The 27,412-nt window shown below is 39.2% G+C and overlaps 1 long non-coding RNA gene across 2 annotated transcripts in view; it reads left to right on the forward strand.

The window, feature by feature from the left end:
• The window catches only part of LOC118905393, a 105,775-nt gene that overhangs the window by 10,004 nt on the left and 68,359 nt on the right, over nt 1-27,412 (forward strand). The window contains exons 1-2 of one of the 2 annotated variants that reach the window (XR_005022214.1): nt 2,120-2,194; nt 4,851-4,942. This is a non-coding gene — a long non-coding RNA (uncharacterized LOC118905393). Of the gene's footprint in view, nt 1-2,119; nt 2,195-4,850; nt 4,943-27,412 lie in introns of those variants that run through there. The other variant, XR_005022215.1, reaches the window with a different exon arrangement.

Raw genomic sequence — 27,412 nt, forward strand, 5'->3', positions numbered from 1 at the left:
GTGTCTGGAATATCATGTGTAGGAGGAAATGCTGGGGAGGTCAGTGCATGGAGACTTGTTCAGGCCAAGGACTTTAGGTTTTATTCTAAGTGCAGTAGAAGAGCACAAGCTCTTCAATGGAGTATGGCGGAGGTGACGTAGGAAATCGATGTTTTCAAGGATTACACTGGTTTATATATGGAGATAGATTGGTGGAAAATAATAGCAGAAGCAAGGAAGCTTTCGGGAGACTATTGCAATAACCTAGGTGAGAGATGATGATTTGGGGGGGGTAGCAGAGGGATGGCGAGGGGTGAATCAAGTTGGGGTCTCTTTGGAGGTAGATGGCAACTAGGGTATTTGTGGCAGATTCATGGTTCTGATTGGCTCTATGACAGTTGGAGATCAGGCCATTGGGTCAAAAGCCACTGCAAGGCCTCCTTCCCAGGAAGGTAAATGGAGAGAATGCTGACTGGTCTCACAGGTTCAAAATCCAAGCTCCCATTTGTCCTTTTGGACCATTAGAATAGTTACACCGTGGCTATTGTAAATGCCTTACAGTGTCAAAAGGGTGAGACGCTGCTTTTGCCGGGGTATCAGTTTTCAGCTGCAGAACTCCATATTCTGGGCAACATTTGGGGCTCACTCAATTATCCTCCTATGTCAGAGGTGGAATAAGTCTAGGCTTCAGTCCTAAGAGTACCAAGATGTAGGGCAGGCCCCAGGCATCTAGTTCCATGCTGCACCGAGGAATCCCTGAGGAGTTCCAACCTCATCTGAACCTTTGGGACCTCCCTCTTGAGAGGATCAGAGCTAACGTGCTTCTCGGAGGCTGATTCTGAGCTGGAGCCAGTCCAAGTGCAGGACAGCGTCCTCCCATTCTCTACACTCTCACGCAACGTGACTGTGGTCTACGTGAGTTCACCCCAGCCCTGCTCAGCCCCTGGGCTGGCTCCAGAGAGTCTAAGGCTGCTCATGAATTGGGGGATGGGATGGGAAGGAAAGCGTTACTTGCTAGCCATTGTGGGCAAAAGCAGAAATGGAGTTAGCAAATGCCTTACTTCCCCATTTCCTATCATGAGAAAATGGTGAGATGTTGCAAAACCCACAATTCTCAGATGGCTTATATACGTGTGACACGGTGGAACATTCCCAAAGACACAGCTTAAAGAAAATATAAATAAACCAGTGTGTAAGCCAAATGACACACTGATTGCCCTCAGCATGAGGAAAGAGTTTTGTATGCATATTAGCTACAGGTTACAAGGGTGTTCCCAAGAGTATGATTCAAATTCTTTATCTCATCCCCAAACAAATTTTATAAAGGACTTGGACCCTTATGCTTATGGCACTGTGTGAGGGGTCAGGAGTAAATTTAGAAGCAATTTGAAGACATGAGAGCTATAACCATATATTTTACAGCTTAAAAATAGCAAACACTAATATGGATATAAATGCAGTAAGAGTGGTAAATATTGTGTCAAGAAATTATTTAGGTTCTCTTGAAAAACAAGTTTCAAAACAATAAATCGAACATGAACCATTTAATTGAAAACTGAAAAACTGTGTGTTTCATTGAATCTAAGAAGCTATCAAATGTAAGCCAGCTCAATTTCAGAAATGTTAATATGTGAGCACATACACATTTTAAAGTCAAAAAAGGTTTTTATAAATGCTTTTTATAATTGTTTTTAAATAAATGTTTTTAAAGGCATAAAGAGTGTCAGAACAATATATTCTAAAATGTTAATGGAGAAATATTATACTTTAAGATGTTCAAAATATACCTCTGGGGGAGGGGAGTGGGATGGGATAAAGGACCCTATATATTATTCTATACACTTTTACATTATTTGAACTTTTTATAATGAGTATGTATTGAGAAAATGTGTGTGTGTGTGTGTGTATAAATGACACTGATTCATATGGGTAAAGCTACATGTAAATTTGCCAGTCAAAAATTTTTGTGTGTGGAGAAAATAGGCTAATAGATCCTGATTTTATTAAGCATGGCAAACGCTCACATAATTCAGGGAAGGTCAAAGAAATTTTCTGTTTGTGCTTCAACTGCACATTCCTACCTGCTGTGAAATAAACCCAGCCTTCCTGCCAGGGTCTGTTGATTCAGCTTTGCCGTCTGGAGCAGTCTAGCATTCACAGTCTGAATGGAATAATGCTGCTTTGGTCAGAGGCTCTGCTGGGAGCAAAGTTTGCGGTAGGTGGTGTTAATTACATTCTTTCCATAAAATAGCAGGGCTCTAAGCATGGAGCCGGGTAGAAACTGTGGAGCACGTGTGGCAGCCGAGATTTAGGATATAGGCAAAGGTCTGTGGGTGAGAACACCAGGCAGGCAAGGCCATAAAGTCAGAGAAGTGGCTGCCTCATTATTCATGAGTCCTGTTGCTTCTGAGAACATTCTGTACCATGTGCACCGTAGGCTTAGGGCACATTCCAAAGCCATTTTTTATTATCGTTTAGAATCTCATTTTCAGAGTAGGTAGATAAATAAGCTGATAGTTAAACATTTGTAAACCAATACATTCCAACAGGATCTACCCGTTGACCATGGGACCAAAGGACATCACAGTGCTTTAGAGTCAGTGCATAAAGCAACCTTCTCAGGTCTACTGGAAAAGAATATTCATTCATTTCTTCATTCATTCATTCATTCATTCATTCAAGAAATGACTTGTTGAGTGCCTTCCATGTGCTGGAAATACACACTGATGAAAATGGAGAAGTTCTTGCCCTTGTAGAGTTTACATTCCAGTGAAGGTGACAGATAATGAACAAACAAGACAGAAATAATTACAGAGGTGACAGTGCTATGAGGAGCATGAACAGAGTGACGTGACAGAGAGTAAGTGGGAGTGAGAGTGAGTGAGGGGCTCTTCATACGGTTTAGGGTGCAAACGAGACCTTGCTGGGGAGGCATCACTGGAACTTATTGCTGAAGGATGCAAAGGCAGCAGTCGAAGCTTCAAGAAGAATCCTTCCCTGAGCATCAGGAGACCTGAGTCTAGGTGGGCAATATATTCCTCAAGGAGCCGCCTGGCAGTGAATCTAAATAATCACCAATCTGTTAACTGAAGAAGAATAATTTTTATGTGAAAATACTTTATAAACTGTAAAGAATGTTATAACATTACTTCCATTCAATGTTCATAATAGCTCTTCTAAGTAGGTCAGATAAGGATTAAAATTAGTTGGATGCTGGCAAGTCCAGCTACATAATTGGCAGTGCCCAGTGCAAAATAAAAAAGCAGGACCTCCTGTTCAAAAATGATTAAGAATTTCAGGGCGGCAACAGCAGAGCTTTAAACCATGAAATTTCTGAGCGCAGGGCCCTGTGTGACTGAACAGGTTGCCTGCTAGTGAAGGGTTGCCCTGGACACTTTGCTGTCATCAGATTTGGTGGTGAAGGGGAGGGGAGGGGGTAATTTTTTGCTACATTTATATCCAGGGTTACATATGTTTGCAAAATACTAAATTGTCAGATACTAGTTTTTATTAATGTAACTGTACCATTGAGCTTATTCCAAGAAATCTGGTCTGTTTCTTCATTTGATATTTTCTACCCTTTTCTTTCAATAATTTAAATATCTGAGAGAATGCTTAGAGGGCCAATATCTTTTCCAAAAATCTGTAGCAGTTGAGTTGTTTAGATGTAAGTTGTCTTGAGAAGAACGACTTTTGTGCAGTAAAGAGATCTTGGTTTGCAATAAGAATTCCTGAAGGTGAGCCCTGCTTCTGCCATTTAATGTTTATGTGATCCTGAGTAAATTGCCTAGTCTCACTGAACTTTAGTTTCTTCTGCAAAATGGAAGAAATTTCCCTTTACAAATGAGTCCAAATTGTTGGTAAGGAGTCAGTGAGGTCATGCTTGCTGACCTGCAATGCGTGGCTCCTAGAGAAAATGATCCTTCAGTGGTTTTCTGCTTGAAGGCCAAGAAGGGCTGACAGTCAGCTGGCTTGCACTAATTGTTAAAGGGAGGTGTCATTTCTGATTGGGGGCTTGTGTTCCTTGCTGGTCATTAAATATCTTGAACATCACCCTTGTATGATAGGATGTGTGCCATACTGATTTGCAAAAGAATGCTGTTTATAATTTTATTTAGTGTATTAATAATATCTCAATGGGAAGACATGCAATTTTTGAAAATTGAGGTCAAATTCACATAACATAAAGTTAACTATTTTAAAGTGAACGACTCAGTGGCAGTTAGTACCTTTATAATCTCATCTAATCATAGTACATTTATAATCTCATCTAATCATCATCTTTATCTAGTTCCCAAGCATCTTCATTGCCTTAAAAGGAAACCTGGTACTCATTAGCAGTCACTCCCCCATTTCCCCTTTCCCTTAGCCCCTGGCTACCATTAATATGTTTTCTGTTTCTATGGATTTACCTATTCTGGATGTTTTGTATAAATGGAGCCACACAATATGTGGCCTTTTGTGTCTGGTTTCTTTCACTTAGTGTGTGTTTTCAAGGTTCACCGAATTGTAGTGTGTAACAGTACTCACTTCTTTTTATGACTGAATAACATTCGACTCTGCATATATGCCACGGTTTGCTTATCCATTTATCTGTTGTTGGACATTGGGCTTTTTCCATGTTTTAGTTACTGGGAATAGTGCTGCTATGAAAATGCAAGTGCGTGTATTGATTTCAATACCTGTTTTCAGTTCTTTAGGTGCATACCTAGGAGTGAAATTGCTGGGTCATATGGTAATTCTATGTTTAACTTTTTGAGGAACAAATCATGCAATTTAAAGCCAAATAGGTAATCAAACAGACTATTTATTATAAAATATAATAATAGAAAGAAAACACTTCCATTGCTTTTCTTGCTTTTCTATCCCAGCTGCTGGTTCTTAAACTCCTGCTACCATGAGAATGACCAAAATTGAGGACTTGGATTCCAGAGCCCCTGCTTTTGACCGAGACACCTCCCAGGTAAGAGCTTGAATTAATAAGAATGTGTTAGATCTCGGTGCTAGAACATATGAGCCAAATTGCATTTCGTGTCTCCGTCTTCCACTGTCTATTTTGTAAGCCTGTTGCTTTTAACAACACCTGAGTCAGTCTAGTGAAGAGAACTATTAGCCAAGGTTAATTATCTTCACTGAAATGTGAGTAAATGAAAGAAAGTGAGTCATGCACTAAGGTGATTTTATGGCAGTTTATGAGAGAAGGGTAAATCAAATGTTCAAATCTAAACTACTGGGAACATTTGAGTGGGGCTGAATCATACGTTTGAGTGGATATATATTTTATAGCACATGCCTGTAGATCCTTAAGGTGATTTTCCCACTGCTGTGGTCAGACTGTTCTCTTCCTGGAGGCCTAGCGGTGACCTCTCCAAACCCATCAAGTGAAGCCCAGGACGCCTCACATGGGGACCACCCATATTGGGCAAAAAGAAAACAGAAGGGGAAGAAAGAGAGCGGCAAAGTCACATTTCTTCTTCAGAGTTTCATCAAGAGCTAGCTCTCATCCTGCAATTGTTTATTTCCCCTAAAATTCAGACATTTTAACAAATTTTAGCACAGCAGCCTAAGGAAAGTAGCACGCAGGGAGTACATGGGAATGAAATGACCAAAGAGAAAGGACGGTGTTTCTCCAGCCCCATCACCACCAATGTGTGTATCACAGATGCATTTTTGCTGTCTAAGCCTAGATGCCCTCATGCCTTCTTCACCTATTTGTTATTCATTTATTTAGTTAATGATTTGACTTCTAAGTCTGCCCCAGGCACTATTTTAAATGTTCTCTGGAATATATGCATGACTCAGAGTGAAATCTGCTCTCAGTAAGCTTGTGGGTAGAAGACAATGTTGGGCGTGGAAGCCTCCAGCCTTAACATGGTAGAAGGGGTGTAGGGGAGGGGTTAGAGCATGGACTGTGGTCCCAGCTCGCCTTGATTTGAATCCTGTTCCACCTTGGCAGAGTGGCCTCCTATCTCTGTCCCTTAGATCCCCATCTATAAAGTGAGGATAATACTAGGACATGTCACACGGGCTTGTTTTGAGGAAAGCACTGGAACAGTGTTGGCACTAGGTAAGTGCTACAAAAAAATAAGTGACAAATACACTAACAGAGAAATGACTGAAGTGCCCTGGGATTCAGAGGCAGACATGTGCTGGGAGACTAAGAAGGCTAAGGGCAGAGACTGCATTTGATCTAGGCCTTGAAGGCTCAGCTGAATTCTCTATCTGATGTTCTTTATTTACCTGTCCATCTGAGTCAGTGCTCTCAGCATTAGATAAGCAGAACTTTGCCCAAATTTCTCTGTGCATATCTATTAGCATGTAATATACACCTGGCTCTTGAAACATGCTTTCTGAGGGCACTGAGAAAGCAAATTTTTTCTTACATAAGAGTTAGTTATTTGTCCTTCAAATAATCAGACCACTATTTGCTTGATTTTGAGTTAGTCATCTCACCTCTCTGGGACTCAGTTACCCCATTTGGAGTAGTAAAGGTCTAGACTCAGGAAGCACTATGGCTTTTAAAAAAAACTAACTCTAAATATTATGATTATTAACAATATTGTTGGGAGTTTTAGCCTTGTACCTCATTCACATTTTTTGTGAAGAGTTGACTACAAATCTTGTAAGCCCTGGGCCTGAGTTTTTTAGTGATTGATTTGTCTCTGAAGTTTTATATGACAGAATCTCCAAAGGAGCTTTCCAAAACCACAAGACTGCCAAAAATTTTATTTGACTAACAAAGTTTACAATGTTTACACCTATATTTATAAATTCCATCCTTATCCACCCCACCCCTCTCTCTGTTTCCCCTCATTTTACCTAGTTAAGGGAAACCAGCTAGCTTACTACTGCAATAAGGTCAGTGTTCTTCCTACAAATACAGAAATCTCTAGAAGGAATAGACTTGTTGTTTGTTTTTTTTTTAGCTTGTGATGTAATTTCAATTAGACCTACTACCTAATTTCACTCTGCTTTGGTTTATTCATACTTGTTATAGATCCACGTACTGTATTGCCCAAGAGAACATAGAATTTTGGTTTGTTTTCTGTGGGCTAGAATCACTTTGGGGTGTAATGGTTTCCTATAGTCAGGATAGTTAACAGAATCCACTGGACCTAGTTTAAGAAAAAGGGACTTAATTCAAGGAATGGGAAGTCAGAAGCAGGTTCTAGACTGAACTTTCAGGAACCACCACTGCATTGGCCTACCTGAGTAGCTGCTGCCTTTAAAAGAAGAAGGAAGGAAATTTAAAAACCTGAAGTTGTGACTGCTAGCTCTGGGAATAGTCCACTATGCTGTAATGTGCATCATCAATATGGATGCACCCCTCTCCCCATTCCCTGACTCTCAACACCCACAAAACTAGGGACCAGACCTGGGACCTGTACTATTTTTCTACAGCTGCTATAACAAAGTGCCACAAACTGCTTGGCTTGAACAAGAGAAAGGTATTGTGTCACAGTTCTGACAGCTAGGAGTCCAAGAGCAAGCTGTCAGCAGTGCTGGCTCCTCCTGAGAGCTGTGAGAGAGAATCTGTGCCATGTCTCTCTCCGAATTTTTGGTGGTTTGCCAGCAACTTTTGACATTCCTTGGCTTGTAGATACATCAGTCTGATCTTTACTTTCATGTTCACATGTGTCTGTCTCTGTGCCCAATTTCCCCCTTTTATAAGAGCACTAATCATATTGGATTGGACGCACCCTAATGACCTCATCTTAATTGATTGTCTGCAAAAACCCTATTATTTCCATATAAAGGTCACATTCACAGGTACTGGCGGTTAGGATTTCAACATTTTTCGGGAACACAATTCAACCTATAACAAGACCTCTGCAACTATTGTTGCAGAAAAGACAAGAAAACCAAATGCCACCACTGCAATGATGCTACTAGAAGTAGCAGGGGTGGCAGAGTGGCCTCTGCCTTCCAAATCCTGGGTGGTTAGGTTTGCTTGGTGGAAGTTCGACCTTGGAAGGAAACTAGAGCTGTAAGGAAATCTGGCAAATGACAAAAGGTCTGTAGCTCTTCAGTCTCTGGGATGCTAAGTGGGGTGGAATGGAGATGGATGGGCCACAGTAGAGTTGGATGAGCCGATCTGCATTACCTTCCACTTAGGGAAGTGGAGACCTGTAAGAGACACTGTGTAGACTAATGAGGTAATGAGTGATGGAGTTAAACAATAGCATCATTCGTTAGTAGTGAATCACTACTTTCAGTCCCAGGACACGATTTATTAAATCTCTTTTTCAACCACTACAAGCTATTTATTCTTGGACTGGAAATTGTACGTATTTAAAAAGGCGAGTGATTTATTTTCTTCTGACCAGCAGGATTATCTTTGGGCCCAATATCTTTGAAACCTGTCAGAGCCTAGGGGACATGTAGTATATAAGTACAAAGGAAAGAACAAGGAACAAAGGAAAACTTTGACTTTTGCTGGGCTGGTTAATAATGTCTACCTACCTGTTCTTCTCAGTTAGAAATCTTAGGGACATCTTCATGCTTCCCTTTCTCTCACATCCTACCCCAATTTTTTCATTGCCGAATCCTAGAAATTTTGCCCTAAAATGAATTTCAAATTTGACCATCCCACTTCATTCCTGTGGCCACTCTCTGAATTAATCCCTCACCGCCTCCAGATGGATGTCTGCAGTAACCTAGTATTCCCACCTCTATATTCTTTTCCATTCCTTCTTTCATGGTATTGTCAGAGTTATTCTTCCTAAAAAGAATCTGGCTATGTCCAACCCATTTTTCAAGTCGCTGCTCTCCTAATGATTGTTATTAATAACTATAGTAGAAGCAACAAACTTGTTCTTTTGATTTTGTAATTTTCTCGAACTTTTCCATGAGCTACATTATATTTTTAACTGTTTGCTTGATAGCTCCCGCTGTATATCCTATGAGTGTCTCAAGCCCTGAAGTGACATGCTCTGAACTGAATTATCATCTACTAATCTCCTCTCTGGAGGTCAGGGTGCTAGCATGGTAGAGCTCTTGTGAAGGTCCTCTTCCATGTTGCAGATGGCTGACTTCTCCCTGTGTTCTCACATGGTGGAAGGCGCTAGGGAGCTCTGTGGGGTCTCTTTTATAAAAACACTGATCCCATTCATGAAAGCTACACCCTTGTGACCTAATCACTTCCCAAATGCCCCACCTCCTAATACCATAGCATTGGGCATAGGATTTCAATATGTGAGTTTTGGGGGGACACAAACATTCAGACCATAGCAATAACACTGTAAGCCTATCCCAAAGGCTGGAAGCTTGAGGAGACCACAGGAGCTCCGGTTCACCTTGACCTGGCATCCTGTCATCTAGCATCTCTTCTAAAACCTGTATTCTTGTGTGAATCTCAGTGTAACGTGGTAAGTACTCATCCCCTTGTACTTGCTGGTCTAAATCTTTTTTTTCTTTTCTTCCAAAGCCCATACCCTCTCCCCCCTCTTCCAGATATCATTGTGAACATTACCCCTTCAATCTCGACCAGCTTCTTCACAATCTTGAGAGTTTCACTTTAGAATAAACTGATGACATTGGTCTTGTGTTGATTATAAAAAAAAACACAGGTAGTAGATGCAGGGCCTTAAGTTTTATTTAGCCCAGAAGACCAAGGGAAGGGTTCAGAATCTGCTAGTGTATATGTCCATGAGAATGCACATATCCTTGAGAAATGTGGAAAAACAAGCCCAATTCCTATTAATTGCCCCTGGTTTGGTTTTATTGTTTGGAATAACATCTATATGTAGTTTTTCATAACTAAGAAATATGAATTATTTTATTTCCTGGTTGCATAACATGCAGTAAAATAAGAAAAAAAAAAAACCCTGCAGGCTAGTCTTTTTGGTCTTTACTTTCAAGGCTTCATTATGCATATATTCAAGGACTGAGTCCTCAAAGGGTCATTATTCTGATCTCTTGTTCACAGACAGCATGACCTTAAAAAGAAAAAGCTGAATTAAATTCTCTAGCTACTGAATGTGAGATGTCTTTTAAATTTTTTTTCCTTCCCTTTTCTTTTCTTTACCCCCCTCCCTCCCTTTCTTTCTTTCTCTCTCTCTCTCTCCCTCTTTCTCTTTCTTTCTTTCTTTCCTTCTTTCTTTTCTTTCTTTCCTTTTTTCTTTTCTTTTCTTTTCTTACTAGTGTCAGTGTCCAGACCACCATTCTTAAATTATAAGGCATGTGACACAAACTTAAAACCTTCCTTGTAATTCTAGTTCATTTTCTTTACATGGTATCAGTAAAGATGAAAAGCCTTTATACTCTTGTAGGATAATAAATCATAAGCTTGAAGAATGATAATAATTTTTATCTACCTAAAGTTAGAAGAAAGAACGGAATCTGCAGTCCAACGTGCATTTCAGGCCATAGTTTAGAGGTTTTTATCATACTCCCCCCATCTCCACTTGCTGACATTCTACTTTTTTCAGCCTGTTTCAAATGCCTCAGTCTTCACAAAGGCTTGCCTGGTCCCAGGTAACCAGCCAGGATTGCTTTCTTTTCCCACCCTTTTCAGGTCTTTGTTTTGCTGTTATCACACTTTGATATTTTAATCTGTATTGTAGTTACTGGGGGCACACGTGGTATAAAAGGGAGAGCACAGACTCTGGAGGTGGACAGATGGAAGCTCGACTGTGTTTATGTCTCCTGGGCTGTGTGACTCAGATATGTTGCCTCCCTCGCCGAGTCTCAGTCTCCTCGTCTTTAAAATGAGGCTAAGAGTAGCTGCTTTGCAGAACTGCCGTGAGAGTTAGAGAGAATGCCCTGCTGGGAGCCCTCCCCGCTGCGCCTGTGCGCGGTAGCGGTGGAGAGCCTGGCCTAACCTGCAGCAGCAGCACATTTGCTTCTCCTGTAAGGCACCGACTCTGTCCTCTTCTGTGGATACTTTGCAGGGGCTGGAAGCACCTGGAACACAGGTGCTGGAAGAATCTTTGTGGAATTGGGAAAAACTGGTCTTTTCTCCAAAACAAACATTATTCCAGCTTTTCCTGTAACTCCTTTTTTTTTTTTTTAACTACACATTTATTTATTATGGCTATGTGTATTGAGCAACATTGTTAATTATATTCTGAAATTTGAATATTTGGGATCATGAAATCAGATGATCAGTATCTTTTACAAGATACTTAAAAGTAAATCAAATCTGCAGATAGTTAGAAGCAGAATGTGTATGGTATGGTATGTATGAATATGTGTGGGTGTTTCCGTGGGTATTTACCCAGAATTGGGAGAAAGTTTGCTGTCCCTTAGTCCTCAGGGTCTGAGTCTGCAGGCCAATGGCCTCTGAAACAGCCATGCAGAATAGGGTCTTGTAAACAAACTGTATAAAAGAATTTAAACTTTTCAGTGCTCATCCTACATGAAGATGAAGCCTCATCTACATAAATATGGGTTTCCCTGACTGTATATTTTCCCTGGGTATCTTTTGGTCAAATTTCTCTACAGGAGAAAAAAAACCAAAAACATTTGCTATGCTGTACTGTAAAGTATATGATTAGCTCTTTGTAAGTGGAAGGTCATGAGTCCTCCCCTCATACACCTCCTTTCCTCTTGGGAACCTACAGGCGCACTCATGCTTCTCTTCTGCTGTTTGAGTTACAAAACTGTGACACGGGACAGATCCTTGTTCCCACCCAGCCTTCCTGGGCTCCCGCGCTCAGCATCAGTGCTTCACTGGCTGCCCTTTTCTCCCACAAGCGTGTCAACAGAGAATAAATACCAGCAGCAGATTTTTAGGAGGACACTGAGTACTATATTTAAGAATTCTTACTTGCCTTGAATTTTTCAAAACAAAACCAGTAGAAATAAAAACCAAGACTCTTTGGTCAAGGTCCTGAGGGCCAGAGTGCCAAAGGGCAACATTAAGGGAGTTCAGAAACGAGGGGACCAGCCTTCTGAATAAAATCTAGGTTTCTGGAAGATTGTGGGTATTCTTTTATGAGCTCTGACTGTTACTAACCCATTTTGGGGAAGGGGAAAATGTCAGAAAGCTGTACTGTGTCTTCAGCCATTTGTTTGTTCGTTCATTCAGGACATCTTCCTTTTTCCCTGCTAAGAATGTGACATATTTTCTAACAAAGGCCACAGGCCAGTTATAAAACATTCATCATGTGACAAAGACCCACTACTATCACAGTAGTTCTCCTTCCATCTCACTGTCAAAACCACATAATGAGAATTTACTGCTGGCTCTCTCCTTGATCCTTTGTTTTGGGAGTGCAGTATCTGATCCGGCAGTCCCTCATAGAAGGTGGGACCTATAGCTCTCAGCACTAGTGCCCTTCTATGCATATGCATACAGTTATACTTCATATAATCAAAGAATTTAGGACTGAAGGTCATGAGGTCCTTACCACCGAAGAAATTTTCAAATTTCTCAAAGCCACGAGGTCTAGGTTATTTCCTAGAACCTAAGTGTACCTTTTCACTGATCCCTATTAACATTTAGACCTATAATTTCAGCATTTCAAGATCTTTTTAAATCTTGATCTGTCTTTTGACATATTGTTTATTCTTCTTTGTCTCATGTGCAAATGTGATTAATCAATATTTATCAATTCTCTGTGAATTATTCAATTTATTATGAATTCACTAACTGCACTATCATGTAGCTGATTCTATGAAGATATTAAAGAAAAAGTTGCCAAGTACCTTTAGAAATGAATATATACCACATTTATAGCATTTCTAAACTTATACTCTAATAACTTCATCATGAAGCTAGTTGACCTTGACTTATTCTTGGTCAACCAATGGGAGCTCTCTTTGGTTGGCACTTCCTTCGGTAAGTTCTACGTATCATCTGTTTAACCAACCTAACCTTTGTAGAACTTTGTTAAAGATTGATGTCAAACATTCGTCAGTAATTTTTGGAAACTGCCTTTTAAAAAAATTGGGACATTTGTCTATCTCTAGGTTTCCAGCATTTCTTTAGTTTCTATAAATGCTGAAATTATAGAAATAGGCCGTTTGATCACGATATGGATCCTTTCAGAAACTTGAGGTAGTTCATCTGAGCCTGGGAACTTGACCCTGGATAAATAGGGCAGATTTTTAAATGCATTTATTATTTCCTCCACTATTTTGATCTCAAAGCCTTACTATGTTCTATACTTTCCAGTTGAAAGATACTCTCTTTCTAAGGCAGAAAGAAAATAGGAGAGAATTCGTTCATCCTTTCTTGTCTGTTAATTTTATGCCATCTCTCAAGCAGTGGGCCCACCTCTTCTTTGTTTTTAAAAAAGTCTTTACTTGCCCTTGGCAATTTGTGCAAGTGCTTCTGGGCTTTTAGCCTTTTATTTCAACCTGTGTTGTATTTTCTCCTCTCCAACCTCCCCGCCACACCCCAACCCTTTCTATTTGACTTACTTGCACTTTTTTTCTTGTATATTACATACTTGTACTTTTAATACCAAACCCCTCAGCTTATTGTGAGGCTTGAGTGTGCGCAAAATTCCATTGCTAGCAAATCTTGTGACTGACTCGCTTGATCTCTCAGAGATTTAGTTCCTTCATCTGTAAAACTGCAGGATGAAAATATATGACTTACAAAATAGTTGTGAAGGTCAAGTAGAATGGTAACTTCAAAAGCTTTTGGTAAACTCTAAAGCACTATCAAAAATGTAAGGTTTTATAATCTAGGGAACCAAGTTGTATTATATAGAAACATATGTACATAGACTATTAATACTGGAAAGGACCTGGGAGTTCATCTAGTCCAACCCTCTCAATGAACAGATAAGGAAACAGATCAGGAGGGGCGATGGATCTCGCCAAAGCTCCCAGCTGGAGGCCGCATGGTAGAGAGTTTAGCCAACTGTGGATGGTGACTCATGATCTCAGATGCTGCTGTCCAAATCTGATGACCCTGGTTCTAGTTCTGGCTCTGTTGCTAAATATTTATGACTTCCTTAGAGCTGAACTTGAAATTACCCGGGCTTATCCCCCACTCCCCATTGCATTCCATTACCTTACCTTTCTTCTCAACACAGACAGTCAAGACCAACCTTCCCAAGACAGCCTGGCCTGCTTTAGATTCTTCTTTTCTTTTCTGCTGAGGCTCATTTGTTGTTCTATGGTCAGAATGGTTTTTGTTGCTGTTTTTCTCTTTGCCATTTAGTGGCAAACTGATTCCAAAGATGTCAATGAAATTAATAAATAAAGCACGGGAAATGGAAGCTCTGGGGAAAAGCTGGCATAACGTCTTTGTTTTGAAGAAAATATATAATTAAACAAATTAACAAGTATTTATTTAGTGCCTGCTAGATATGAGGTCTGACAGTTTACACAAGGCAATATATTAAAGCTCAAGGAGTTTAAAATATTCTAAAGGATATTTTATGTATCCATTATATAAATAATGCTGCTTTCCCCCAAGACTCCTGATAATAGCTACCACTTTTGAAGTATCTACAGGTTGTGTGTGGACTTGATGACATATTTTGTCTTATTTAGCACTGCAAAGAAGCACTATTATTCCCATTTTATGGATGAGGAGACTGAGACTCAGAGAGTTTAAGTTCCTTGCCCTGGGGCACATAGGCCAAATGACATAATCAAAATTTGAACTTACATTGTCCTGACTTTGTGCTTTTTATGAAAGTTTCAGAAATGTACTTCCTGTTGTAAATTACATGTCTGACTACACCCAGTATTATGAAGTCTGAGATGACATGCTTATTTTCTCTCAAATTTGATTCATCCAAATAATTAGGGATAGAAGCAAGGAACACTTAATTTTAGAAAATCAGTCAATGGCCAGATGGAATTCTGCCAAGAACCATTTCTAGCCTGGCAGTTTCCTATCCCAGATCTGGGCCTTTCCGTCCTCAAAATATACAGATCAAACACTTGCTTTAAATGTACTTTTAAGGTACTAAAGAACAATAGAATAATTAACTAAACCAGAATCTATATAACTTTATTGAAAATTTACATATACAACTAGTTCCTACATTTCTTTTTTTTCTTGCCAGTCAACAGATGTAATTTATTTTATATGGAATGCACTGACTTGGCCAGATTTTCTGAACTAGGCACTCTTTATTCTGTCGTGCTTTAGCTACTAGTTCTTTTTTGAATAAAGGCCTCTCCCCTTAGGCCTTTTCCAGAAGTATTCAGATTGCAATATCATTGTAATTCTTTTAATGGGAACTGGGAGCAGTAGTATAAACATTCATCCCAAAGCTTAGTCTTGAGGTTGTACTGTCCTGACCTGTGTCCTAAAGAGGAGAAGGGGCCGGAAAACACTTAGAACATCCATCGTGTCCCTGAAGACCAATAATGAAAGAAGATGTTAGTATGTGTGGGTGACCTGGGTTTAGTCTGAGAGGTTTGTTTGTTTACTTGTAGATAGTAGCATTCCATCGATGTTCTTTTACCGTCAGAGGAATTAGCAGATTTTTTTTCTTTAAAGAACTAGTATCCATTCACTGTTTATAAAGATAAAATTATTTCTGATGCTGCTAAATCTAAACAGCTGCTAACGTAGGATCTTCTCCAGTATCCCTGCCGCTTAAATCCAACACGTGTGAATTCATGTACCTCTGTTCAAACAAGTCAGGGGTTTTTAGTTGACTGTATTGATCGAGCAAGTGATAATAAAACAAGACTGGGCATCCATTAGCCTCATCCTCTTTGTGGTTTTGTTCACAGACATACTATGAGAATTTGACCTTTGGATCTATTTACCTGTCTGAAAAATAACAATGATAGGCACTTTGGTACTACCTACTTGTCTCCTTTTTTGGTGTACTGAGGATTTAACAGTTAAGCTCCCTTAGTTATCCAAATGAAGGGTTTGGCATCATCACCAACTGTGATTAAGGAAATGAGTAAAGTGACAAGCATTCTACCACCAGAAGGTATTTCTGGAGTGAACTAATTTCACCTCTTGGTTCTCCATCATCAAATCCATACTGGGATATGGTTTAATATAAAGCAGGTGGAATAAATTGCTTTTACTGTTCAGGCTCTACTGACAAGCTTTACTTAATTAGGATTTGGTTTGGAACAAGGGGGTAAAGAGGTATTATCAGTGATTACTCCTGACACTTTAAAATAGTTTTTTAGTTCTTAAAATGCACCTAATTCTGAATTTCAAGGAAGAGGAGGAATGATGGGGTAAAGGTAAATCAGAAGGGATTATGTTCTTCTTGTAATTGCAATGTATTGTGCTTTAACAAAACTCTTTACTCTTTCTCTAGCTCCTGAGTTAACTTTTAATCTTTTTATTGGAAAAAAAAATGCAAGTAAGATTTGTTTAATTTTTTCCTACTTGTTCATGGTATGTCAGAGGAGGGGTAATCCTAGGAAGTTTACACTAAAGTAAAACACTGTGGAAAATAAGGTGAAAAGATAGGGAGCACTTATAAATAAATGTTCCTCACAACGTTTCCTATGGAAGAATTTTGCACTAAGATGTATCTTTATGAAAAGCAACAATAATTGGTTCTTCAGCTCTAGTCCTCTGTAACTTTAATACAAGAAACATGGACCATCTACTTTGTGTAGACACTGAAAACACCGTGTAGACACTCAGGAAACATGGAAATGAATAAGCCATAGACATTACCTTCAACGTTCCTTCTGTCTAATGGAGGAGAGTGAGGTGTAAGCACTAAGTAGAAGATGGATTCAAGAGTCTGAACAGAAGTAGGACAAATGATATACATGGAGAGAATAGGGGAAGAAAAGATTAAATGTGACCTGGGTGGTCAGAGAGAGATTTCGAGATGGCTTTGCACTTGGTTGGAGTTTTGGGCAGATTTGGGGAGACAGCATTTCATGCTAAGTACCAACAAAGAAATGGGGACACAGAAGAGCCTGTTTGGGAAGTGATGAGAAGACTGATGGGGCTGGAGAGTAGGATGTAGTGAGAGAAGAATTTGGATGGTAGTTTGGGGTCAGGTTCTGGGGGAAGATGAATGCTCTTCTCTGACTACCAATTCCTTTTGGAACAAAATCTCACATGAAACTGCAGAGACTCTTCTTCAATTGCCTTTCTTCAAATGCACCTGCTGTTTTGAACAAGCAATACCTGTAAACTGTCTCATCAAACAATGTTTTTATTTTAAAAAACAAAGAAACACAAACAGAAAACAAGATCTGTTAAGGCACCCAGGTGTTGCAAAGTCTGTGTCACTTAGCAATGGGTCATAGCTATGAAGTAGCAATTAAAGTTAGAAGCAGCCATAAAAGTCACCTAGTGCAACCTTGTATTAGTTTCTTATGGTTGCTATAACAAATTACCACAAACTCAGTGGCTTTAAGCAACACAGATTTACTCTCTTACCGTTCTGTAGGCCAGAAGTCCAAAATCAGTTTCACTGGGCTAAAGTCAAGGTGGCCGTAGGGTTGGTTCATTCTGGAGAACATGAGGGGAGATTTCGTTTCCGCTTCTTTTCCAGCTTCTATTGGACACCTGTATTCATCGGCTTGTGAACACTTCCTTCATCTTCAAATCGCATCACTCCAATCTATGTTTCCATCATCGCCTTGGCTTCTCCTCTGACTGACTTCTTCTGGGTCCCTTTGATAAGAACAGTTGTGATTATCTCAGGTCCACCTGTATAATGCAAGATAATCTCCCCATCTCAAGTTCTTTAACCATCACATCTGCAAAGTCCCCTTTGCCATATAAGGTAACACTCATAGGTTTCAGGGACTAAGATGTAGACATATTTGCAGGGGGAGGGGGCATTATTTAGCCTGCCACAAACCTCCACATTTTATAGATAAGAATGTTCAGACCCAGCTTGGTATAAGGCCATACAAGTAGCTGTTGACAGAGCTGGGCTTATAACTCATGGTGCCTGATTCCCAGTTCTTTCTATTGCACCATGATGTCAGTCTTTCATGCTCTCAGTGAGGAATTGGTGGTGCTTTTGGAAGGCAGAGACCCCAGCTAGCTGAGACTGGGACTGAACAGGAGTACCCAGAGTAGCCATTTAGGAGTGGAGAAGCCTCTTCATCCTGGGCAAGGACCAACTTGAGAAAAGAGTAAATGCTCTTTTTAGGACCAAAAAAGGCTGGGGAATTGTTCTTTCATTGAGTGGAGAAGAGATTGGGGGAAGGAAAAGAGACATGTGCAAGGAAAGAGAAGAAAAGAGAGGGCGGTATGCAGAGAAAGAGAAGCTATAATTGAAGTGGAGTCAAAAGGAAAAGAGAAGATCATCATGTGTATCCCATAATAAAGCCACCCTTCTGTGTATATGGTCTCTGAAACCAAGTGTATCCTGCAACACTTTCTCTTCATTAATGCCTAGACTTTATTTTCCATAACAACTGTATTATTTTGTTTATGTATTTTTTGCTCACAAATTATGTCCTTTACTGATTCATCCTCCTCAGTATTAGATTCTCTAGAGAATAGCAATAATTTCCATTGCTTTGTACACCACTGAGCACAAAAATGTGCTTTATAACAGTTTTAATCATTTTAATGATGATATACAGAGTGCATCACACTAATGCTATCATAGCATTTTTCTTTGAAAAAGTTCTGGAAAAATTCCAAACTAATTTTGTACTTTAACTGAAAGAAGAGCTTGAGGCTAATATAAAGGGCATATTGTTTTTGAAACTAATAAAGAAAGTGAAGATTACCAAGAAATAGCAAAGACATATTGCAATAAAATTGGAAAAGCAATGCAAGAGATGAAATGGGACCTTTGAGAGGAAAGGGAAAGTTTAAAAATGATTTTTAACTATAAATGGGATAAGGAAATGAGAGTATAAAATGTTTCCCTGTTATTACAGGAGGAAGCATTGCTGATTGATGATACTAAAATAAAAGCTTAAAAAATGTTCATCTTTATCCAAAAAGTGATCTACAAGAAGAGTCAGTCTACATGTTAATTAGCAGAGAGGTGCATCAAGTTGAAAGAATATGGAAGATTATCAATATATTTACTAATAAATATTGAGTATTTTTAAGTTAATGTTTCTATGTCTTATAATTTCCTAGCTTCCCCAAGGTAGACAAGTTTTATGCTATTGTTGTAATTTGTCCTATATCAGTTAATAGATTTCAATAGACAATGGGTACTTAGTAAATATGTGATAATGATTACTAATATGAATTAAAGCTGTTGACAATATCCAAAAACTTAAATATTTGACTTGGAATATTTATTTATGCTCATCAACACAGAATATATAAAAATGAAAATAAATCTAGTACGACATAATTTTTATTTTGAGCACTTTCTTTTGGGAAAATGCCTGAAAAACCTACTCAAGTGCTCTTCACTCCTGCCCATGGAAATTTCACCTATTCTTCAAAGCCCAACTGAGTGACCACCTCCTTACAACACCTTCCCTGGTCCCCTCTAAGTCATTTATGACTCTTTCAAATGTCTACAATACTTTAGGTGATTCACATTGTCCTCATAATTGCACATTGACTTTAATTAAAATTCTTTCTATTAAGTCTATATCATCTACTAAATAATAATTCTTCAGAGGCAAAGACTGTCTATTCATATTTATATGCCTAGTGCACTGGTTATCTGCAAATGAACAATATAGATAAGTATGAATAAATCAATGAAAGGACTGTTCTATCATAGTAACTCAGAATTACCTTCATGAAATCCTATGTACTCTACCTATTGAGTCACTTCTTCTAGGCATGGGAGTGGGATCTTCAATTTTATTATTTTTAACAGACTGCCAAAGTTATTCACATATAGCCAGCTAGGCACCTGGCACCAGTAGCATTTAGGGATCATTCATCAATAATTCAGTCGGATAAAGTGCATCTTATTGTGTACCTCTGAGGTATGGTCACCATGAGTATGGGTAATTACCAGAGAATGGGCAAACTTTTTTCGAGGGGAGATAAGAGTAATGGAAGGTATCCAAAAGCAAGTAATGGAAGGTATCAACTGGAGGTGAGATGGGTTGGTAATTCAGGTAAAGCTAATCTTCTGAAGACAATCTGGGTTTGCTCTGCCTAGTTAGTCCAGTCCCATTCATACCCAATGGAGAGTTAAATTAAGACCACTAACTAGGCTCTAGAATACTCTTTCTTGTTCTCCAAGGGCTATCAGAATGACTATGAGCCATTCTTTTACATCAAGACCTGTTACAATAACTTTATCTATGTGTCTACTCATTTAATTTTACAGTAAATATAAAGGCTACCCTTCTAAGTACGAAGTCTTCACTTTTCATACTGTCAATTGTTACCTAAAGGGAGTTTTTATTAAGGATGACTACTTAAATTATTCTCAACTGCATAATAATATGCTAGTAAAGAGAAGACTACAAAGCCTCAAAGACAAAGAAAACAGAAGAAAAATCAGGAGATGAAAGATCTCAACCTTTTTATGAGACACAAAGAAGATGAAGAAGTGGTAAGTGGCTCAAAAGAGGGGAGGAAGCTATAACTTACAGGACCTCCAAAGTAAAGTGCTAATGAAAAGTGAGCTTATTGCCATCACAGAATCCCTAAGAGACTAGAAGTAGAGTGACTGGGCTCTTACATCTCTTTCTGCGCCAAAGATAGCCTATGGTTAACCTACACTCTTGCCAGGGGCAGGAGATTTGAGATTTAGTCTCAAGCAGCATTAAATGGGGAAAACTTCAGGCATGGAGGCATGAAGAAGATGTATGAGATATGGGCTGATCATAGAGGGATTGAAAGAGTCTGCATTTGAATAGTAGGACCCCTGTCCCTTTTCTGCTCTGTGTTTATCTTCCAGATATTTATTTCTCAGGCAGAAGACTCTTCTTTGAAGAAATGAATGTCACCTGAGAAGAGATTTCCACATCCCGATGTCTGAGAGTCTCACCCAAAGTATTTGACTTCCATCTTGATTATTTCACAATGAGTCTCATCAGTTGATAACCTCTGTGCCTGCACACAGAGCTTTCAGTGCCTTGTTCTTAAACGTTGATTGGTGGCCAAGGATCATCAGATGTTCTAGGAAAGCCTCCAACACAAAGGAGAGATCAAATATACTAACAGAAAAGAAGAAACTCAGATATTCAGATCGTTTAGGGTATGGCTTAATTTTTCCACTTCCTTTCATTTACTGAATTCCTCTGACTGCTATCCCTGCCCCAGTTCTAATAAATGGATTTTTGCCTCTTTTTTTTTATGACCAAGCTCTCCTCTTGTACCTCTTCTGGGGGTCCCTGCCTTGTTCCTATGCCCAAGACAGCCTTGATACCCCACCCAGTACTTATTCCTGCCCAGCCTTATGGTCTTCCCTGCTCTTATTCCTAGCCACTCAAAGGTCACTTCTCACCAGTGTACTCAACTCAGCGCTTGTAGGTTTAGTCTTGTTCCCAGCCCACCAGTCGTTTCTGACCTGCCCATCTGCTTACCTGCTTGTGAGAGTTTAGACTTCCCATTGCCTTGCTCTGCCCACCTGCTGTAATACTTGAACTTCTCTGGCCCTGCTGATGTCTACTGGTTGCCTATGCCTTCCCCTCTTTCCAGTCTCTAACCTGTAGGACAAACTGGTCTTCTCCCATTGCCTACAGCTGCATCTGCTCCCTAACAACCTAACCCACTTAGATGGATATGTGTTCTTTTCAATTCCTGGTCCCTCTAAGGCTGAGCCCTCCTAATGAATCCTTAACTAAGTACCAAAATAGATTCGGCACTTAAGAGTCATCTACTGCACCCTAGCCCAGGGAGTAAGTTGGTCCAAAGTTGCCCATGAAAAGGACACTGCGCTTTGGTTGAAAGAAGAAAAAACCTCTATTATTCTTAATTCCTTTACTGGGAGCTGAAATCCTGATTGCTTGTGTCACTCTGTGACATAGATTAGCAGTGGTAGAGACCTGCCCTTACTATCTGCCTCTACCAAGTAAACTGTGCTCTGCCATCCCAGCTTCCACAGCTGTAAAGCCCTGGCCACATGGGCTTTACCTGGTGCTGCCTTCTTCCAGCCCACCTGGGTGCTGAGTAAAAGTTCCAGAATTCCATAGTTGAATTGCTGCAGCTCTGAATATCCTCTAAACAAAGAAAGTTTTTTGGAGATGAATTTTTGAACTTGAAAAATCTCAGAATGATTTAAATGAAGGCTGATGCATGAAAATACACTCCCAAGAGATATCTTCAAGTAAGAGTCTTTAATTCTCTTTTAGGTTCTGGAGGAAATAAAGGAGATAAAAAACACTTAATTTTTTATACTTCTTTCAGAAGTAAGCCTTCTATTTGATGCACCATTAAATGCCCAATAAGAGAAATGCTCTTAAGGTGTAAATTGAAATAGGGAAATCTTCTAGATTCACTTACATTTTTTCATTGTGCTTTCTTCCAAAGTCTAACTGAAGTGTAACTTGCTTTCTCGTAAAATTGAGTTTCAGATTTTAGCTCCTGAATATTACCCACTTAGTCAAATATTATAAATCCTTCAAAAATGGTAAAGTATTGTCTTTAGCAAAATACATTGTAATCATGCAAAACACATGATCATAAACCAGAACACTGCTTTAAAAACTTTAATTTTAATCCACCAGTTAATTGTTTTAGTTATGGTTTTATTTCCCAAATGCAAGCTGGTGTCACTCATGGTATGGAGGTGATTTTCAGAGGGGCATAGTAACAAGGAATAGTATTAAGTGAATTACATAGAGGGAAGGCTATGTGTTATTAAAATTCTTTTCAGTCCTTCTCCTTAGTCTGGCATTTTTTTCAATTCTTTACTTTTGTTAATTGCCATCTTTAAAAAAGAAAGCAGGCCTCAGAAACTGAGGCTTTCCTACATTCCAGGTAGAGTTACAATCACATTGTTATGTTTTATTGCTTTTTTAAAATAATTACCTCTTGTTTATGACAAATGATGTTGGTATTAAATTTATGATTGTTTTATTCCAAGAATTATTAATTTTGTTACAATGTAGGCAGTACGCAGATATGGTACATGGGCAGTTGGTATGTGAACAATAGAATCTTAGGAAACATTGGTTTCTGGGAAGTTTGAGTGTTTCTCAAGCTTGATTAGTTGGTTGATTTTTTCTTCACTGAATCAACCAAGTCAGTTGGTTGTTTGATGTAAGACAGACATAATCACTGGTGACTACAAACTTGCCATATATTAATAAAATGCAACTGTGTTTAGATCTAATGGTGGTTTTTAAAGGAGATCAATTCTTTCAGCACCCTCTGAAATAAACATCTGTTGGTAGCTCATCTACCTTTAACTTGAGAGAAGTCTCTGAAAATTGGAATAGATTTGTTGACCTCAACAAGATCACAAACACAGTGCCATTGAGAGCAAGGAATCTTGTGATAAGACTTAGTAAAAAAAAAAAATCATAAACACTAAGGATGTTTGTATATTTTCAAAAATCATAAACACCAAGGATGTTTGTATATTATCTAAAAAATATTTTCAAAAATTCTTATAGAACTTCTAGAGCTAACCACAGAATACGTACAAGATCCCCCTTCACCTAGGATATTTGAGAAATATTTGGCTTCTCAAACACATTTGTTTAACTATTTTTTTTCTAACTTCCTACTCTCTAAAGCTAAGAATCCACAAATAATATGACCCTAAAGCTGAAATGAAAGAGAAACAACTGATTATATACACACACATACTAGCAAAGCACACTGGGAGTTGGTGCCACACTGTGAATTGGAACAGAGCCACAGAATAGTGAAACACAGGCTTTACCAAAGGAACCCACAGGCTAGTTGGGGAGAGAGGGGCGGGGAGGGCAACAGTAAGACAAGACAGGATATGAACGACTTAATTGCACAAATCAAAGTTATGGGGATTTGAATGAAGGAAACTTCTCATCGGTAGGGAATAACAACAAAGCCCTAGAAGAGATAGACCCTGAAGAGTGAGCAGAATTCAGACAGAGTGGGTATTCTAGATAGATCACCCTCCAACTTTTATTGAGAATATTCTCTGCACTAGGGCTGAGGGCACAAACAATAATATAATAATGATGTTGATGATGATGATGATAATAATAATAATCTGTTATAGAAAAACACCTCAGTGGAAGACATGGGTGCAAATTTTTACCACACAGTGTATTAACTAATGTAATAGAACTCTTTAGAAGCAACCAGGGAGGAAGAAATTATTTCTACCTGCGGAATTGAGAAAGCATTTATAAAGGAAATGAACTTTGATCTGGGCTTTGAATGATGAGTGGAGCTTTACCAGATGGAAAAAGATGAGAAATATATTCCAGACAATGAGCACAACATATGATAAACCATGAAGGCATAAAAGAACATAATGTGTTTGGGAAGGGTGAGAACCTCCTATGTGGTTAGAGTGTCAGGGGAGGGGGTGAGGATGGACATAGTGATTAATAGAGAAAGTGCCTGGAAAGACATGTAGAATCTAGTTTGTGAAAGGCTATGTATGCCATGCAATGGAATTTAAACGTCATTAAGACATTGTTTTAAGTAAGACAGTGTAGTTCAGATCTCTGTTTTTAGAAGTATCATTTTGGGGACAGGATAGAGGTGATACAGGAGAAGTGGTGCAGGGGAGGTAAGAGGAGGTGCCCTGAAAAGACAGAGTCTTGCATGGGAATATGGCCTAAGAGTAGGGGAGTTTGGAGTGAATTGTAGAGTGTCTTGGAGGCCATATTGAGGTGTTGACACGGAGTTCTCTAACAACAGAAAACTGCCAGTGCTGTACTTTATGAAGACTGATCTGGAAAGTGTCTATGGAACCTATTACCATGGAGAGACTTGAGGGCCCAGCTCGGGCATAAGATGTGGCACATACCACTGGTTGCTGATCCAGCACCTGTTCTGTCCCTGCTTCTTCCTTCCTAACTGAATCCTGGTTTTGTTCCATTATCTTCTCTCCTCTTCCTAGCCATGGTCTTCAGAAGATGAGGCCCTATTCCCTGCCCAGAGGATGAATCTGCTCTAGGATAAGACTATGGAGTCCATTTCTAGCCAATGACATGGGAAGAAAATCCTCTAGGGGCCCCTAGGAAATGTCTTCTTTTTTTGAAAAAGGGAAACACAGGAAGAGACAGTCTCTTTTGCTGAAAGTTGTCTCCATGTGGCACTTGGAACTGCCAGGCCACCATTTTGCTGTGATAAGAGGAACTAGTCCATGGACAAAGCAAATATTCAAGGAACCTGATTCCTTGATGATGTTAAGAGCCACTGATTTAAACAAACTTGGAACTGCCTTCCCTTCAGACATCTTAAAAGATGAGCTGATTTAAGAAAAAGGCTAATAAGCCAGATTTTATACATTCATATTGAGCGTGAGGTGAAGATGTCTACAGAGGAAGTTCAGGGTTGGCATGTCGGGGAAAGAAACCAAAAGCCAAATACAGTTCTTTCCCTTGCCATAGGCCTGGAAGAATTATAAATACTTACTCCTTGCTACATTGTCTACTATTAATTATTTCTGTCTTCATAAGTATAATTAATGCAATTTATATCAATAGCAGTAATGGATAACACATAATGTACTGAACAATTTCCTATTTGGGAAATTCCATTAGTGCTTTCACAACACTAATGTTGGTGAAAGGCTTCTGCTATTACTTCAATTCATAGGAATATGTACGTGTGCAGTGTGGCAGAAAGGAAGGAACATATATCTGGGCTCAAATAGCTGCTCCTCCACTACGTTACCATCTGGCCCTGGCCAAATGGTTTAATTACCGTAAACCTCAATTTGATTTCATTTTAAATAGATTTCATAAAACTTACTTCGCAGGGTTTGTGCTTAGTAATGGTGATACAGTATGCACCCACATTTTCAAAATTTTCAATTTTAAGAATTGAAGTACAGTTGTTTTAGAATGTTGTATTAATTTCTGCTATACAGCAAAGTGATTCAGTTATACATATAGATATGTTCTTTTTTAAATTGCATTTCCCTTTGTTCTTAAAGTTCTTAAAACTGTCAGTTATAGATTATGATCACCTATTCTTGATTTCCATTTTAGTTTTCCCCCTATCAAGGTCACTGCTAGCTCAAGAAGCCTCAGGTCCCAGGAAGGAGGAGTTACATATCTGTTTGTGGAACTCAAGGACACAGATGCAGGCATGCCAATTGTCTGGCAGGATCACTGCATCAAAAGTGCAGGCCCAGTCATTTTGCTTCCTCTCTTATTGTAGCATGAACTTTCAGCACTCAGGAGAACTCATCTCCTTGGACTCCACAGTCAGCCTGTGGAAAGTCTGGGAATTAGAAGTGGAGCTGGGCTCATGGCGGGCTTGAGCCTGCAACATGGGCTCCAGTTCAGCCGGACAGAGAGGCCATTATTGAGATATGAAGATCTCTTGCAACTAATATTAAATATGTATTTTTATTGTTCACTTGTCCTTGTTCCTTGTGTGCATAGCTCTCTCGGGAACCACAGTAAGAGTGGATCAGGCCAATCCAGGATTTAGATATTTTTATTGTTGTCAGCCACTGGCGGGGTTTAATGCGTTTTGACTAAGCACCAATCTTGACAGTGTCCCTGGATAATCTGAACACTTGGGTTCATTCCTTTTTAATTTAGTGACCACTTAGCCCTAGTTAGGACATGTTCTTCTTTACCTTTTATTGTGTGTGTGAGAGTTACCTGATAATTATGGATGTCAGTTTCCCTTTGATAATTGGGAACAAAAATGTTTCCACTTCACTTGTGAAACTCAGACGTTTGCTTTTATGGCAATACATTCATTATATAAACTCCAAAATCCATCAGAAATATTTGGTCATTAAATGATTCACTACTTTTTTTTTTATAACCACTCCCCCAGGGGCAGGACTTGGGGAGGGGAGAACATAGTTTATTTTCCTCTTCCTGGGAGTAGCCCAGTAAAAAAAATATATGTAGCGGACACACTCATGTATAATGAAGGAAAAAAAAACTTCAGTGTTTATCTCCCAACCTGCACTTTGTACTTTCTAGGTGAACTTGAGTTTGCCTGCCTTCCCTATTACACATACAATCGGAGTTCGAACTTGAGTAAAGTAGAAGAAGATGAAACTGAGATATACATCTGATTTATATGAGTTCATTCTCTGTCCACCTGTGTTCCTCCCCCTTATAAAAAACCTATATATAAACACCACAGCTACTATATGAAAGTAAACAAGTTTAATAAATGCATATCCCATTAGCATAGAGATATTCTGAGCTGAGTGGGATTCTTTGCATTTTTTAAGCCAGGGTTTCATAATGAATGTTGATATTTTGGAGCAGTGCCTGGAAAACTGCACAGAAGCAAATCTGCTCCTATATTTTATAGAAAATTTGTATTTCTATAAAATCCTAACTTCTTCCTCTAGTCTACAAGGTCCTGTATGAGCAGGCCTAGCGTCTCCCACTCACTCTTTTCTCCAGGCACACTGGCTTTCTGCCTTTCGTTTCTAACTCACCAAACTGGTTTCCACCTCAGGTTCTCTGCATTCCCTTTGCCCCACCAGACCTTCCCATGACCTTCAACCGCTACGTGTATTATCACCTCCTTAGA

The sequence above is a fragment of the Balaenoptera musculus genome, chromosome 12 (genome assembly GCF_009873245.2).
Source record: "Balaenoptera musculus isolate JJ_BM4_2016_0621 chromosome 12, mBalMus1.pri.v3, whole genome shotgun sequence".
Lineage (NCBI taxonomy): Eukaryota > Metazoa > Chordata > Mammalia > Artiodactyla > Balaenopteridae > Balaenoptera > Balaenoptera musculus.